Raw genomic sequence first — 17,307 nt, 5'->3', positions numbered from 1 at the left:
AAAAAGCTATCAAAACGTCACATGTACTGCTAAAAACGTCAGCTTATGCCGCAAAAAAAGCCCTCACATAACTCTAGTGACAAAAAAATAAAAAATATTACTGCTCTTACAATATACAAGACACAAACAGTTTTTATAGTATATATGCCATAAACTATAACATAAGCTATATAAAATGCTGTAACCGTACCGACCTGACAAATAACGATAACATGTCATATGTAACATATAGTAAACGGCGTACAAAAAAAAAATGGTGAAAACAACAGCTGCTAAATTGTGTTTTTTATTCGTATCACCTCATAAAAAATTATATAACAAAATGATGAGGGTGTCACATGCCCCCCAGAATGGTACCGATAGTAACGTCAACTTGTCTTACACAAATATTGTGGCACCACAAGACCTCTGTGACATGGTATAATGGCAGGTGACGCACTGTAGCTACATATGGGGGATTTCTAGAAACATTGGAATAAGGGAAATAAATATTGAGTTGCATTTCTCAGTTAGTATTTGCTGTGTTAGAGGAAAAAAATGGATTAACATGGAATATCTGCCGAAAAAATGAAAATTTAAATTTTTCCTCCAACTTGCTTAAATTTCTGCAAAACATCTAAAGGGTTAGTAAACTTATGAAATGCTACTTTGAATAATTTAAAATTTTCCTGAAAATTTGAAAAATTGTTTCAAAATTTCAAAGCCCTCTAACATCCTAACAAGTAAAAGAACGTTCACCAAATGACGTCACCATAAAGCAGACATGTTGTAGATGTTGCAGTAATAATTAGTTCATGTGACATGACTATCTTTCTTAGCAAAAGAGAATTTTGAATATAAAGAAACGTAAATTTTTCAAATTTTTGCACAAATGTTTTGTTTACAAAAAAACTACTGAATGTATCAACCAAAGTATACCACTAACATAAATAGGAATATGTCACGAAAAAACAATCTCAGAATAACTGTGATAGTTAAAAGCATCGCAGAGTTATAACTACATAAAGAGAGACAGGTCAGATTTGAAAAATAGGCCCCGGGCATTGAGGCCAAAACAGGCTGCGGAGGCAAGGGGTTAATATGTATATTAAATACTTTCCATAGAGTGCACTATACAGTACTACATAGCTTACTGCGAAGTTGGGATTCAAATCTTGAACATCAGATTTGTCACGGCCGCGGCGGCGGCCCGTGTTCCGGGCCGCCGCCACGACCTCCCCCTGCCCCATGCAGCCGCCGGGGTCCTTGTGCAGGGACCCGGCGCTGCTGCTAGTTCGGCCCCTGGGGGCGCCTCACCTCTCCTCCGCTCCTGTCTCCGTCTGTGCCGGCCGGCGCGCGCGTCCCCGCCTCCTAGGGCGTGCGCGCGACGGCTGTCTCAGATTTAAAGGGCCAGTCCGCCCTTAATTGGTTAGTTGCACCAATCACTCCCTATAAATCCCAGCATGCCCTGTCCCTTGTGTTGGAGCCTCTACATGCTTCCCATAGCGTTTGGCCCAGCCCCCTGTTGTTCCTGTTTCCTATCCGCTACCTGGTCCCATGTCCTTGTTCCTGATTCCTATCCGCTACCTGGTCCCTAGTCCTTGTTCCTGGTTCCTGCTCCCCTGTCACTTCGTTGCTCCTGTGTTCAGCCTGTCACCTGCGGTTACGCCTACAGACCTCTGCCAGCACCATCTCCTGCCTTCTGCTCCTGCCACGCCTCGCCTGCCGTCACTAGCAACCAAGCCAGGGGTAGCGACCTGGGGGTCGCCTGCCACAGCAAGTCCATCCCGCCTTGCGGCGGGCTCTGGTGAAAACCAGCGGCCCCTTAGACTCCGCTCCCTGGTGAGGTTAGTGCTATCGCTAGTGACGCTCCAGTGGATCCACTACTCCAGGCGTTACAAGATTCTTCTTTCGGTGTGACAGTCTATAATGCACAACATAAAATTAGTTTTTCTCTAATGATTAATACATGCTAACATGAAACTAATACTGCTCTATTTCCCATAGACTTATAATATAACAAAAAAAAAAGCATTGCAACTTGTAATTTTTTTCCCTGGACACAATAGTGCAGACTGTTTCGCTAAAAAAAAAAAAAACATAATAAAATGCAAAGCGGTGATAAAACACAGTGTGAACCCACTAAAAGATGTCAAGATAACAATGTGAATGTTACCCAATGGTGAGCTTACACCGAGCGTGTTTAAATGAAAGGTAACTGGTAGGTTAATTGGTAATAGAGAAGGCCGTCTGTTCTCATAACTGAACAAGCACATTAGAAGGATGAGTCATTCAGTGAAGACTAGCAGAAAAAGTATTGAAAAAATCCATGTAGAATGTCATTAACTCCTAGCAGCATGTTCACATGGGCCCTGAAGAGGTTGTCTGGGGAAAACGTACACTTTGCATAACACAATAAACCAGCTATACTTACCCCACCTAGCTCCCCCTGCTGCTCCCACCCTGCAATCAGCGGTTTAGTTCCTGTTAGCTGATGTCCCGCTCTCCCCTCAGCCAATCACATAGCCAATCGGGGAACAGGACATCAGTGGAAGACAGCAGAACGGGAACACAGCCAGGACTGGAAGATCACAGGGAGAAGGCAGGTTGGAGTATGTATGGCTTGTTTACTGTGTTATGTCAGGAAGAGGCTGTAGGCAAAGTTTAAAGTGTACCTGTCATGTTTGCAGAAATCAATAGTACAGGCGATTTTAAAAAACGTTGTAATTGGGTTTATTAGCCGAAAAATGCGTTTTTATCATGAAAAAGCAGTTTGAAGCTCTCCCCCCCTGTCTTCATGGTTCTCTGTGGAGAGGGGAGGGGTGGAGGGAGATGAGGCACCAAAACAGGACAACAAAGAGTTAATTTACAGCTACATCACTGGGCTATCTCCTCTGAAGTGAGCACAGACCTCTCTGACCTCTGAATACCGGCTATCACACAGCTCCCACTCTGTAATCCTTTGTTCTCTGCTCTCTGCTGCCGACTAATCTCCCTCCTTCCCCATCCCCTCTCCAGAGAACAGACAGGGGCACGTCTGATGCAACAAGACATGATTTCCTGATAATGAGCAGTGAATGAGAGAGAGGAGGGGGCGGCTGGGGAAAGTCTTTTTGAATGTAGATAATGGCATATTTGCCTAATAAACCCAATTATAAAGTTTGTTAACTAAACGACTCTGTACCCACAATCTGCCCCCCCAAACCTCTTGTACCTTCGGATAGCTGCTTTTAATCCAAGATCTGTCCTGGGGTCCGTTCGGCAGGTGATGCAGTTATTGTCCTAAAAAACAACTTGTAAACTTGCAGCTCCGTGCCAAACTGGCGTGACCTAGAGTATCTGTGCCCTAACTTCCCCTCCATCCCTCCTCCCCACCCTCTTCATTATTGGGAATGCCACTGGAAAATTTCTCCAGTCTGAACATTGCACAGGTGCCTTAACGATCCAGCCCATGTTCAGTATTCGCACAGCTAGTGAATAGGAGACAATCTGCCTTGAGGAGGGACAGAGAGGTTGTGCCAACCTAATGCATATACAATCCAAGCCCCGGCCGTTGGGCACGGGGATGCAAGTTTAAAAGTTGTTTTTAAGAACAATAACTGCATGGGAGATGGTAAACTGCAAGAAAAACAAATGACATGTCACTTCTTTTCATTAAACAAATGAGATCAATGGGAACTTCAGGATAAACCCCCCACCCCCACCCTTCAGTACTGACCCTGGCTCTGAGAAAGCTCCAGGACAGGGCGGCTGCAGACAGTCAGGGCTTTGGTCTATGTGCACAAGTTTTTATGTTAACCATATATTTTAAGAATTCTAATGCCACTAATGGGTCTCTCTGCCTGTCAATCATGACTAGTCGGCGACTAGCCATGACTAGTCGCTGAGAAATGCCGCTAGTGCACCAAAGGAACTAATTTACATATTTCTTTAGAATGGAAATGATCAACAACAGCGGGACATATAAAGATAACAAGAGTGGCGCCAGAAAGAGGAGCTAGGCCGCTACAGGGACATATCAGTAGGTTTGTATGTGTGAACCTGCTTATAGTTCCCCTTTAAGTTTTAAAGGTCTTTTTCATGCAGTGAAGAAAATTATATTGTTGCCCTAGATACATATGATATACATTTTCCAGTTGCTGCAGTGAAATTGTGGGTACCAAGTAACCTTTTAACAATGTTTTTGGCCCGCGAGAGTGAATATGATAAAATTCTGCCAAACACATGAGAAATATGGTAGCACCGCCCAGGTGTTTCACCTGGGTCACTTCACTTAGCGCTTCAGTGTTGAAAGTTCTGACCACCGGGCTTCAAAGAAGCAATGAATACATGTTGGTAACCACCGGAAATAATCATAAAAATTACTCCTACTGACAGAAAATACATGGACAGTGTTTACATGAATAAATATCGTTGTAGTTACCACGTAATTCCACTAGAGGGCAAAGATAACCACAAACAGTGCTTACCCCGAGAAAGTATGAGGCTAGGTTCACACACAGTATAATAAAAGCTACAGATGACTGTAATTTTGAGAGGAAATAAAACAATGTGTGAAAAGATTTTTTTTTTAAGTCTGTATTTAGCAAAAGCAGGTAGTAAACAATGAGCATGTTCTATATTTGGACCATTGTAATTAGAGATGAGAGAATTTACAGTAATAACAAATCAAAGTTCTTGGTTATCTCGGAAATCCGCTCATCAGCTGCTGCCTTCTAAGACAGTGCCGCTCCTCCCTGGGTGCTGGGAAAAGCTGGATCCAGTCTTTGGAAACGGAGAGAAGTTTTCCAGGACTGGATCCAGCTTTTCCCAGTACCTGGGGAGGAGCGTCACAGAGCGGCAGTCAGTTAGAAGGCATCCGGCTGATTTCCGACATAACCAATCGCTTCACTTCAATTTTACTGTTTATTTGCTCATCTCTAGTCAATATGCTCCTGGCCAATTTCCCATTGACTTCAATGGATCGCGTTATTTCATTGAAAATACAGCTGTATTTCTACCTCAAAATTACATTTCACCATTATTATATGGAATAATCTACAAAAAGAAATCTTTTTTTTAGTATTCACATGCAAAGTTAAATATAACCTTATAAAATCGACATAAAAAAAAAGCGCCAGGGAGTCTATAGAGGTAATATGCAGCAGCAGAGCAGTATACAGATTTACCACAGTGCATAAACACAAAACTATGTAAATGTATACATCCTGATGATGCCTGGGGCCGTTACACAGTGCAAGTATATGCACATACTAATCGTTAACCTAAGACAATAAAAATGTCCCATGAAGACGCCCCCCGGAGGGGATGAGAAAAGGACGGGGGAATAACAATGTTGATGACCGCACAAACTGGAGATGAATACCACTGCAACTGCAACGCACGTATCCTGACAAAGCACTGTGGTAGATCTGTACCCTGCGCCGCTGCTACATATTGTCTGTATGGATTCTCTGGCCTTTTTTATGTAAATTTTGTAAGGTATTTAAAGGGGTACTCCGGACAGGAAGGGGTGGATGAAAGCAACCACATCCACTTACCTCCCCGGTTCCAGCGCTGGGTCCCGCATCACGCTGCTCCGGTCTCCTGCGCTTTCTGGTCTATGGTCAGTGAGTGTAGCGGGGTCCCACCTCTGCCACTGATTGCCTGAGCAGACCAGGAAGCGCTGGAGACAGGAGCAGCGTGATGCAGGAGCCAGCACTGGAACCGGGGAGGTAAGTGGAAATGGTTGCTTTTATCCACCCCCTACCCTGCCATAGTGAAAAAAGGCCTTCTGCCCGGAGTGCCCCTTTAAAGGAGAAGTCCAGTGAAAATTTTTATTAAAGTATTGTATTGCCCTCAAAAAGTCATACAAATCCCCAATATACACTTATTACGGGAAATGCTTATAAAGTGTTTTTTCCCCTGTACTTACTACTGCATCAAGGCTTCACTTCGTTAATAACATGGTGATGTTACGTCTAGGGTAACATGGTGATGTCACTTCCTGGATAACATGGTGATGTCACTTCCTGGATAACATGGTGATGTCACTTCCTGGATAACATGGTGATGCTCCTTCCTGGATAACATGGTGATGTCACTTCCTGGATAACATGGTGATGTCACTTCCTGGATAACATGGTGATGTCATTTCCTGGATAACATGGTGATGTCACTTCCTGGATAACATGGTGATGTCATTTCCTGGATAAAATGGTGATGTCCCTTCCTGGATAAAATGGTGATGTCACTTCCTGGATAAAATGGTCAGGTCAAAGTTGACAGCTGCATCTAAATGCTTGCTGTCCCCCATAATTGGTGGTCTAGTGGGGGGGATCCCCCCCGCAAATCGATCACGGAGGAGCGATCGCCGCATCTTTACTGGGCCGGGGTCTATGCCGAACTATTAAATTATCATATTCCTGATCTTGCACGGTAAACGGTGTAGAAAAAGAATTCCAAAGACCAAAATTGCGCATTTTTGGTTGCATCAAATCCAGAAAAATTGTAATAAAAAGCGACCAAAAAGTCGCCTATAAGCAAAAAATGTAGCGATAAAAAATTACAGATCATGGCGCAAAAGATGACACCTCTCACAGCCCCATAGACCAAAGGATAAAAGCGCTATAATCAGAAAAAAGAATAAATTGAGGGCACTCACCGATAAAATGGAAAAATTCTTTATTAAATCTTCTTTAAAAGCGTATGTCCAGTGTGCAGCAGTGAACCGGGACGCCAGGCTACAACTGATTGCTAGTCCATGACAGCTGTTTCGCATGTCATGCCGTGCTTCTACGTAGACGTGCGAAACACACACGCAATCAGTTGTAGCCTGGCATCCCAGTTCACTGCTGCACACTGGACATACGCTTTTAAAGAAGATTTAATAAAGAATTTTTCCATTTTATCGGTGAGTGCCCTCAATGTATTCTTTTTTCTGATGATTCACATGTATTTTTTCCTTGAGTGAGCACCTCCATAATCATTCCACTCCCTCATACTGTTACCATGTTCCAATTTACCCTAGTCGATAGTGCCAGACCGCTATATCTTACAGACTGATAAAAGCGTTATAAGCCTGGGAATGGAGCAATTTTAAGGAACATATATTTTTTTTAAAGGTTTTAATTTTTTAAAAGCCATCAAATAAAATAAAAGTTACACAAGTTACATATCGTTGTAATTGTATTAACTTGAGTAACATATATAACAAGCCAGTTTAACCCTACGGCAAATGGCATAAAAACAACCTTACTCCCCCCCAAAAAAAAAATTTGCGTTTTGTTTTTCTATTTCACCACACATAAAAATATTTCTGGTTTGATTGCATATTTTATGCAAAAATTACATCTGTCATTGCAAAGTACAATTGCTGGGGCAAAAAATAAGGGCTCATCTAGGTGGAAAAAGGCACACGGTATGGCCTTATATACACGAGGAGGAGAAAACGAAAATGAAAATTGGCCGGGTCTTCTAAGGGTTAATAGGAGTAAATTACAAATCTCTGACAACAGTTTATTTGAAAGAATATTTTGGGGGGTGAACTACCCCTTTAAATGCGACTGCGACTTTTACCCAATGTATGCACCGCTTGGCTGAACCCGCCGCATATTAAAAGCTTTAACTTGTCACTGTTTTTTTTTTTGTTTTTTTTTGCAGAAATCAGTAGTACTGGTGATTTTAAGAAACATTGTAATTGGGTTTATCAGGCAAATATGCCATTATCTGTGGTCAAAAAGACTTTCCCCAGGTCCCCCCCCCCCCTCCTCTTTCTCATCCACTGCTCATTATCAGGAAATCTCGACTCTTTTACATCAGTCGAGCCCTGTGTAATCTATAGAGAGGGGAGGGGGGAGGAGGGAGATTAGTCTCCAGCAGAGAGCCGAGAACAAAGGATTACACAGTGGGAGGTGTGTGAAAGCCGGTATTCAGAGATCAGAGAGGTCAGTGCTAACTTCAGAGGAGATAGCCCCATGATGTGGCTGTAATTTAACTCTTTGTTGTCCTGTTTTGGTGCCTCATCTCCCTCCACCCCTCCCCTCTCCATAGAAAACCATGAAGACAGGGGGGAGAGCTTCAAACTGCTTCAAGATAAAAATGCATTTTTCTGCTAATAAACCCAATTACAAAGTTTCTTAAAATCGCCTGTACTATTGGTTTCTGCAAAAATAAAATTAAACAACAGTGACACATTAAGTGTATGAGGCCATTTAGTTTTGGTCTGTGGCCAAGTTTCTGTCATATGGCTTTATGTGGTTAAAGGTAACCAATCACACTAAAATTGGCCATAAAGCTAACCATCCCCCTGTCCCCTCCGTCTCATGTACATACAGTCCGCAAAGTTAGTTTAATAGTCTCTATGTAAATTACCATGCAAGTAGTCACGGTGGGCGGGGGCTTCTTCAAGTAGTCACTGGGTCCTAGGCCGGCTCCGGCGCTGTAATCATGCCCCTCTGGGCGTGTTGGAAAGCGTCGTCTGGTGACGTCACTCAAGGGGGGGGGCGGTATTGCACGTCGGGCACGCCGACATCTCTACTATACTGCGCATGCGCAGTACAGTGGGTGAAGCCGCTGCTGTACTACGCCGCACAGGCGCAGTACAGCAGCGCCTTATCCGGCTGCACTGCGCATGCGCAGCATAGTAAAGACATTGCCGTGGCCGACGTGCAATGCCGCCCCCCCTGAGTGACGTGACCAGACGACGCTTTCCAGCACGCCCAGAGGGGCATGATTACAGCGCCGGAGCCGGCCTAGGACCCAGTGACTACTTGAAGCCCCCGCCCACCATGACTACTTGCATGGTAATTTACATAGAGCGCGGGAGACTATTAAACTAACTTTGCGGACTGTATGTACATGGGACGGAGGGGACAGGGGGATGGTTAGGAAGCGTGCTGGCTGATGTACCACCACGTTTCCTTAGCTTTATGGCCAATTTTAGTGTGATTGGTTCCCTTTAAAGGAGTCTAGAAATTGGAATATTTTCCTTCAATGCTTCCTGCTCCCAGTACTTCTAGCTGACACAATGATATGACACCTATGTGACGTCCTGTGAGCACAGAGGCCAATCTGCTAGTGACATCTGTGTGGACTAAAGACAGTGCTGGACCCTGAATGGTTAAATGTCATTATGTTCAGTTTACTAAGAATACCAGGCCTGGGCACAGTATGGCTGAAGTGCATCAGTATCAGCATGGAATATTACAGTAAACGCATTTTAATTTGATTTTACAGACGTCAGTACATTAAAATAAAATAAAAATATATAGAGATCAAAAAATAAAGTTCCCTATTGAGACTAAATTAAAGGGGTACTCCGTCGAAAAAAAAAATATTTTTTAAATTAACTGGTACCAAAAATGTACATAGTTTTGTAACTTACTTCTATTTAAAAATCTCCAGGCTTCCAGTACTTATCAGCTGTTGTATGTCCTGCATGAAGTGGTATATTCTCTCCAGTCTGACACAGTGCTCTCTGCTGCCACCTCTGTCCATGTTAGGAACTGTCCAGAGCAGGAGAGGTTTTCTATGGGGATTTGCTGCTGCTCTGAACAGTTCCAGACATGGACAGTGATGGCAGCAGAGAGCACTGTGTCAGACTGGAAAGAATACACCACTTCCTGCAGGACATATGGCAGCTGATAAGTACTGGAGATTTTTGAATAGAAGTTATTTACAAATTTGTATGGTACTTTCTGGCACCAGGTGATTTTTTTAAAAATTGAAACATTTTTGCCAGAGTACCCTTTGATGTTTATAGTAACAGTTCATTCTGCAGGTTGCACACAATTTAGGCAAGTTGAGCCTCTCACCTCAAGGTGGTAATTTAGCCTTCAGTCCTGCACTCTACATTGGGGTTTGTTGTTATTCTCTATAAAGGGCAGTGCACAGTACCACTTCTTTCCTATATGCTGGGGGTTATTCTCTATAGATGGGCAGTGCACAGTACCACTTCTTTCCTATATGCTGGGGGTTATTCTCTATAGATGGGCAGTGCACAGTACCACTTCTGTCCTATATGTTGGGGGTTATTCTCTATAGATGCACAGTACCACTTCTCCTGTCCTATATGCTGGGGGTTATATGGTGTCCCACCACTGGTGTTTTTCCTTGGCACCTGTTCTAAAGTTTTCACTTAGGTTAAAGTGGCGGATGTAGTACCTTAGTTTCCCCACTAGAGGTCTCCACTGTTTGTTTGTACTTCTATGCACAGCTGCCTTAACCCTTAGGGGACACAGCCAGTTTTGGTGTTTATGACACGGCCAAATTTTTCAAATATGACATGTTTCACTTTATATATTAATAACTCTGGAATGCTTTTACCAATCCTTGTGGTTCCAAGATTGTTTTTTCGTGACATGTTCCACTTTATGTTAGTGGTACATTTGGGCCGATACCTTTAACTTTATTTGAGAAAAACTCCAAAATGATTGAAAAAATTGAAAAAAATTGCATTTTTCTAAATTTGAAAGTCTCTGCCAATAAGGAAGATAGTAATACCACATAAATTATTGATTAATTGATATCTATAACATTTCTACTTTATGTTGGCAGCATTTGGTGAACATGCATTAACTTTTTTAGGATTTTAGAGGCCGTGATTGTTTTTTAGCAATTTTCTAAATTTTTGTGAAAATTTAAACTCTGAATTTTTTTAGGGACCAGTTCAGTTTTGGAGTATATTCTAGAGGCCTGTATACTAGAAACCCCCATAATTCACTCCATTTTGAACTCTTCACCATTTGAAGTATTCAAATTGACATTTAAAACAGTTGTTAACCCTTTAGGCCTTTCACAGGAATAACTTCAAAGTAAGTGTGAAAAGTAAAAATTTCCATTTTCTTGGCAGACACTCCAATTCAATCCTATTTCTTTCATACCAAACCAGGTGTAAAAAGTGAAATGCAATAAAACATTCATTCCTCTGAATCTGCAGTTTTTACAAATACCCCATTTGTGGACATAAAGGGGGAGATTTATCAAAGGGTGTAAAATTTAGACTGGTGCAAACTGCCCACAGCAACCAATCACAGCTCAGCTTTCCTTTCAGCACTGCCTAAAGCTGAGCTGTGATTGGTTGCTGTGGGGAGTTTGCACCAGTTTAAATTTTACACCCTTTGATAAATCTCCCCCAAAGTGTTTTGCGGGCGCACAACATGGCTCAGAAGAGAGGGAGCACCCTTTAAATTTTGGAGTGTGGATTTGGCTGGAATAAATGTAGGAGACGATGTTACAGTTACAGAGCCCCCCTAGTGTGGAGACAGTGGAAACCCCCCACAAGTGACCCCATTTTGAAAACTATACCCCTTAAGAAATGTAACAAGGGGTACAGTTGGCATTTGGACCCTACAGGTTTTCCACAGTTTTTTTGCAAAAGTGGGCAGTGAAAATGAAAAATCACATTTTTCACACTTCTACATTGGTGAAACACCACATTTTAAAATTTCAAAAAGCTTGGAGAAGAAAAAGCCCCCCAACATTTGTAAAGCAATTTCCCCATTTGTGAATGTAAAGTATTGTACGGGCGCACAACAGGGTTCAGAAGAGAAGGAGCACCTCTGTCTGTGTGTGCACAGAAGTTTACTGACACTTAGTAACGGACACTGACTGACGCTTACTAATGGACACTGACTGATGCTTACTTACAGATGCTGACTGACGATTACTAACGCACGCTGATTGATGCTCAGTAACGGACACTGACTGACTCTTACTAACGGACGCTGACTGATGCTGGCTGGCAGATCAGAGGACGCGGGGAGGGGGGGAACGGGGGGCACGCCAGCGGGGGAAAAGGATCTGGTGACACAGCATCGGGGGATGAGGATTTGAGGTACACGGCAGTGGGGGCGGGGACAGCGTGGCTGCAGCTTTCCCCGGATCCCGGAACTCGGCAGAGACCGGGATCGGGGGTTTACTTCTTACTTCGCCGATATCAGTGGATCATTACCGATCCACTGATGCCGGTGATCACCTGTGCTGGACCCCTTCAGGGGGTCCAGCGGCAGCTACACTAAACTGTCAGCTATTAGCTTACAGTTTAGTTTCGGCTCCCGGTCACTGTTTATTTAAACAGTGAGCACCAGAAGCCGGGCAGTTATAGTACGTCCTGGTGTGGAAAGTAACCTCCTGCCAGGACGTACTATAACTGCCTGGTGCATCTTGGGGTTAATAGGCTAACTGTTTTATGTCGTTATATCGTGTGTTTTATGTTGACCACTAGTAAGTGCTGTGTCTTGTATTCTTCTGTCCCGGAGGGGACTGTATTTTTTCTGCGCAGCCAATGTATTTTCACTGCGCCATCAATCTGAAAAAGTGTAGCAGAGTGGCAGCGACGACGGCACCAAATCCTGTGTCTACGAGCCCAGTGCTGCCGCTCCGTCCTCCCGCAAAACAGCTGACTCCACGGGCGGTGGCCCGATACAACTCTGACTACTTTGGGTCCCACGGCCCAGAGGATGAGGAGAATGCATACTCGGAACTCACTGTCTCTGGGGCAGAGTACGCAGCTGAAGCTGAATTAGAGGATTAGAAACTCGTTGCCATCCCGGCACCTAAAGCCACAACTCGGTTCCCAGCGCCCCCAGGATGTACAGGCTGCAAGTATCCGAAGGCAGGGACACCCCCTATGCCTCCTCTGCCACAGTGGTTGTTCGGCAATAAACCGAAGCTGTTCCGGAAGATCCCTTACGACTTTATACCAGATGTACCAATGCCTTCCCGTCATCCGGCAGCGGGGGAAGACGAGACCAAGCCTGATTCCAGCCTGGTGGTAGAAGCGCTGCCCCACACAGATAATACGGTTACCCGGCGGGTAACCCCAGCTGAGATGGAAAAGGAATTCATCCGGCGCTTTCAGAGTCCATGTCCCGGTGAGACCCCTCTTGAGAGGCAAAGAGCCACAGTTATATCCTTTGACAAAGAGAGAGGGTTTGGAGTAGTTCAGGACTCTTACACGAGCGAGCACGTCCGAGTCAAAGCACAACCTGAAAGAGGGAGAAATCATCGAGTACTCCCCATTTGTGCGAGACAGAGAAAGATGGGCTGCTGCAGTGACAAGGCCTTATCACTATATCCAAGAGCCATTTAAGCCTACAGCTTCTCTGAGATCCCCTGAGAAGAGTTGGCCCTCAGAAGATGTACCAGGCCAAAAGTTATTAATATTGTTCTATATATGTGCCTATTTATATTGCCTTATTTTAAGCCATGCTGTGTTCTACCTTCCTTCAAACTTTCCTCCAGGTGCTCAAGTGGGGGAGTATGTGGTGTCCCACCACTGGTGTTTTTCCTTGGCACCTGTCCTAAAGTTTTCATTCTTTACTGTTTTATGCTGACCACTAGTAGGTGTTATTTCTCTCTGTCCTATCCTGTCTGTCCTCTCTTACACACATTCAGCCCTGTAGGAGGAGTTAGTTCAGTGTGGGAGGAAGTACAGGGAGTTAGTTGTTTGAGGTCCAAGGAGATAGATGCAGGAGAGACAAGCTCCTACAGAGATTGCTTCTACAGCAGCGACCATTATTTCTACTATGCAGTGCTAAGCTCACAGTAGAGGAGCGCAGCCACTAAGCAACACTCTAGCCAACGCCAGGAAGCTTTCGAAAATGTGCAGGGCAGACTCCTGAAGAAAGAGGAGCTGAAACTAGTAGGAGAAAAGCTACCAGAGTAAAAGGTCTACGTATCCTACTGCACAGTGCAGGTCGACTGGGAAGTCTCGGGCACCTGCTACACCCAGATAACCGACGACTGGGGCTTGTGCTACCCACCTAGGACAGGTTCTACGACACTAGGGGGCAGAAGGCGGTCAGACATTGTCTAAACGTGAGTACAAGTATCACTTATCTACATCTATATATCTACACTCCAGTTCCAGCAGAGCACAGATTCTACATTGAGCAGGGCTCCTCTGACAGCTCCTATTCTCTCTACATCTACAAAGCACCTCTACCAAACACTTATTCCTGAAAAGCACCTGTTTTTTTCAAATGCACTTATTCTATCCTATTGTCAGTACCCAAGTTTGTCAAGATTCTGCACTATCTGCATAGAGTGTACTGTCTACCAGCAACGTTAACAGTAAACTGTTCTTTTTTTGTATATAACGCATGGGACTCTGTCTTTCTCTGTCTGCACCTGCACCTATAAGCACACCACCGTCTACCTTGGATTATTTTTGCCCTTCTCTGTGGGTGGCAGTACCAACATCCCGGGTGGGTCTACTACTGCTCCTGGTTGCCGTATTCTCTATAGAAGGGCAGTACCACTTCTGCCCTGTATGCTGGAGGTTATTCTCTATAGATGGATAGTGCACAGTACCACTTCTGTCCTATAGGCTGGAGGTTATTCTCTATAGATGGGCAGTGCACAGTACCACTTCTGTCCTATAGGCTGGAGGTTATTCTCTATAGATGGGCAGTGCACAGTACCACTTCTGTCCTATATGCTGGGGGTTATTCTCTATAGATGGGCAGTGCACAGTACCACTTCTGTCCTATAGGCTGGAGGTTATTCTCTATAGATGGGCAGTGCACAGTACCACTTCTGTCCTATAGGCTGGGGGTTATTCTCTATAGATGCACAGTACCACTTCTGTCCTATATGCTGGGGGTTATTCTCTATAGATGGGCAGTGCACAGTACCACTTCTGTCCTATAGGCTGGAGGTTATTCTCTATAGATGGGCAGTGCACAGTACCACTTCTGTCCTATAGGCTGGAGGTTATTCTCTATAGATGGGCAGTGCACAGTACCACTTCTGTCCTATATGCTGGGGGTTATTCTCTATAGATGTGCAGTGCACAGTACCACTTCTGTCCTTTATGCTAGGGGTTATTCTCAATAGATGCACAGTACCACTTCTGTCCTATATGCTGGAGGTTATTCTCTATAGATGGGCAGTGCACAGTACCACTTCTGTCCTATATGCTGGGTATAGATGGGCAGTGCACAGTACCACTTCTGTCCTATATGGTGGGTTTTTCTCTATAGATGGACAGTGCACAGTATCACTTCTGTCCCATATGCTGGAGGTTATTCTCTATAGATGGATAGTGCACAGTACCACTTCTGTCCTATATGCTGGGGTTATTCTCTATAGATGCACAGTACCACTTCTGTCCTATATGGTGGGGTTTTCTCTATAGATGGACAGTGCACAGTATCACTTCTGTCCTATATGCTGGAGGTTATTCTCTATAGATGGATAGTGCACAGTACCACTTCTGTCCTATATGCTGGGGTTATTCTCTATAGATGCACAGTACCACTTCTATCCTATATGCTGGGTATAGATGGGCAGTGCACAGTACCACTTCTGTCCTATATGGTGGGTTATTCTCTATAGATGGGCAGTGCACAGTACCACTTCTGTCCTATATGCTGGGGGTTATTCTCTATAGATGCACAGTACCACTTCTGTCTTATATGCTGGAGGTTATTCTCTATAGATGGGCAGTGCACAGTACCACTTCTGTCCTATATGCTGGGTATAGATGGGCAGTGCACAGTACCACTTCTGTCCTATATGCAGGGTATAGATGGGCAGTGCACAGTACTACTTCTGTCCTATATGCTGGGTATAGATGGGCAGTGCACAGTACTACTTCTGTCCTATATGGTGGGTTTTTCTCTATAGATGGGCAGTGCACAGTACCACTTCTGTCCTATATGCTGGGTATAGATGGGCAGTGCACAGTACCACTTCTGTCCTATATGCTGGGTATAGATGGGCAGTGCACAGTACCACTTCTATCCTATATGCTGGGGGTTATTCTCTATAGATGGGCAGTGCACAGTACCACTTCTGTCCTATATGCTGGGTATAGATGGGCAGTGCACAGTACCACTTCTGTCCTATATGCTGGGTATAGATGGGCAGTGCACAGTACCACTTCTGTCCTATATGCTGGGTATAGATGGGCAGTGCACAGTACCACTTCTGTCCTATATGCTGGGGGTTATTCTCTATAGATGGGCAGTGCACAGTACCACTTCTGTCCTATATGCTGGGTATAGATGGGCAATGCACAGTACCACTTCTGTCCTATATGCTGGGTATAGATGGGCAGTGCACAGTACCACTTCTGTCCTATATGGTGGGGTTTTCTCTATAGATGGGCAGTGCACAGTACCACTTCTGTCCTATATGCTGGGTATAGATGGGCAGTGCACAGTACCACTTCTGTCCTATATGCTGGGTATAGATGGGCAGTGCACAGTACCACTTCTGTCCTATATGCTGGGTATAGATGGGCAGTGCACAGTACCACTTCTGTCCTATGTGCTGGGTATAGATGGGCAGTGCACAGTACCACTTCTGTCCTATATGCAGGGTATAGATGGGCAGTGCACAGTACCACTTCTGTCCTATATGCAGGGTATAGATGGGCAGTGCACAGTACCACTTCTGTCCTATATGCTGGGTATAGATGGGCAGTGCACAGTACCACTTCTGTCCTATATGCAGGGTATAGATGGGCAGTGCACAGTACCACTTCTGTCCTATATGCTGGGTATAGATGGGCAGTGCACAGTACCACTTCTGTCCTATATGCAGGGTATAGATGGGCAGGGCACAGTACCACTTCTGTCCTATATGCTGGGTATAGATGGGCAGTGCACAGTACCACTTCTGTCCTATATGCAGGGTATAGATGGGCAGTGCACAGTACCACTTCTGTCCTATATGCAGGGTATAGATGGGCAGTGCACAGTACCACTTCTGTCCTATATGCAGGGTATAGATGGGCAGTGCACAGTACCACTTCTGTCCTATATGCTGGGTATAGATGGGCAGTGCACAGTACCACTTCTGTCCTATATGCAGGGTATAGATGGGCAGTGCACAGTACCACTTCTGTCCTATATGCTGGGTATAGATGGGCAGTGCACAGTACCACTTCTGTCCTATATGCTGGGTATAGATGGGCAGTGCACAGTACCACTTCTGTCCTATATGCTGGGTATAGATGGGCAGTGCACAGTACCACTTCTGTCCTATGTGCTGGGTATAGATGGGCAGTGCACAGTACCACTTCTGTCCTATATGCAGGGTATAGATGGGCAGTGCACAGTACCACTTCTGTCCTATATGCAGGGTATAGATGGGCAGTGCACAGTACCACTTCTGTCCTATATGCTGGGTATAGATGGGCAGTGCACAGTACCACTTCTGTCCTATATGCAGGGTATAGATGGGCAGTGCACAGTACCACTTCTGTCCTATATGCTGGGTATAGATGGGCAGTGCACAGTACCACTTCTGTCCTATATGCAGGGTATAGATGGGCAGTGCACAGTACCACTTCTATCCTATATGCTGGGTATAGATGGGCAGTGCACAGTACCACTT

This window comes from Dendropsophus ebraccatus, chromosome 3, assembly GCF_027789765.1.
Source record: "Dendropsophus ebraccatus isolate aDenEbr1 chromosome 3, aDenEbr1.pat, whole genome shotgun sequence".
NCBI lineage: Eukaryota > Metazoa > Chordata > Amphibia > Anura > Hylidae > Dendropsophus > Dendropsophus ebraccatus.
Note: the sequence above shows the minus strand (reverse complement) of the source record.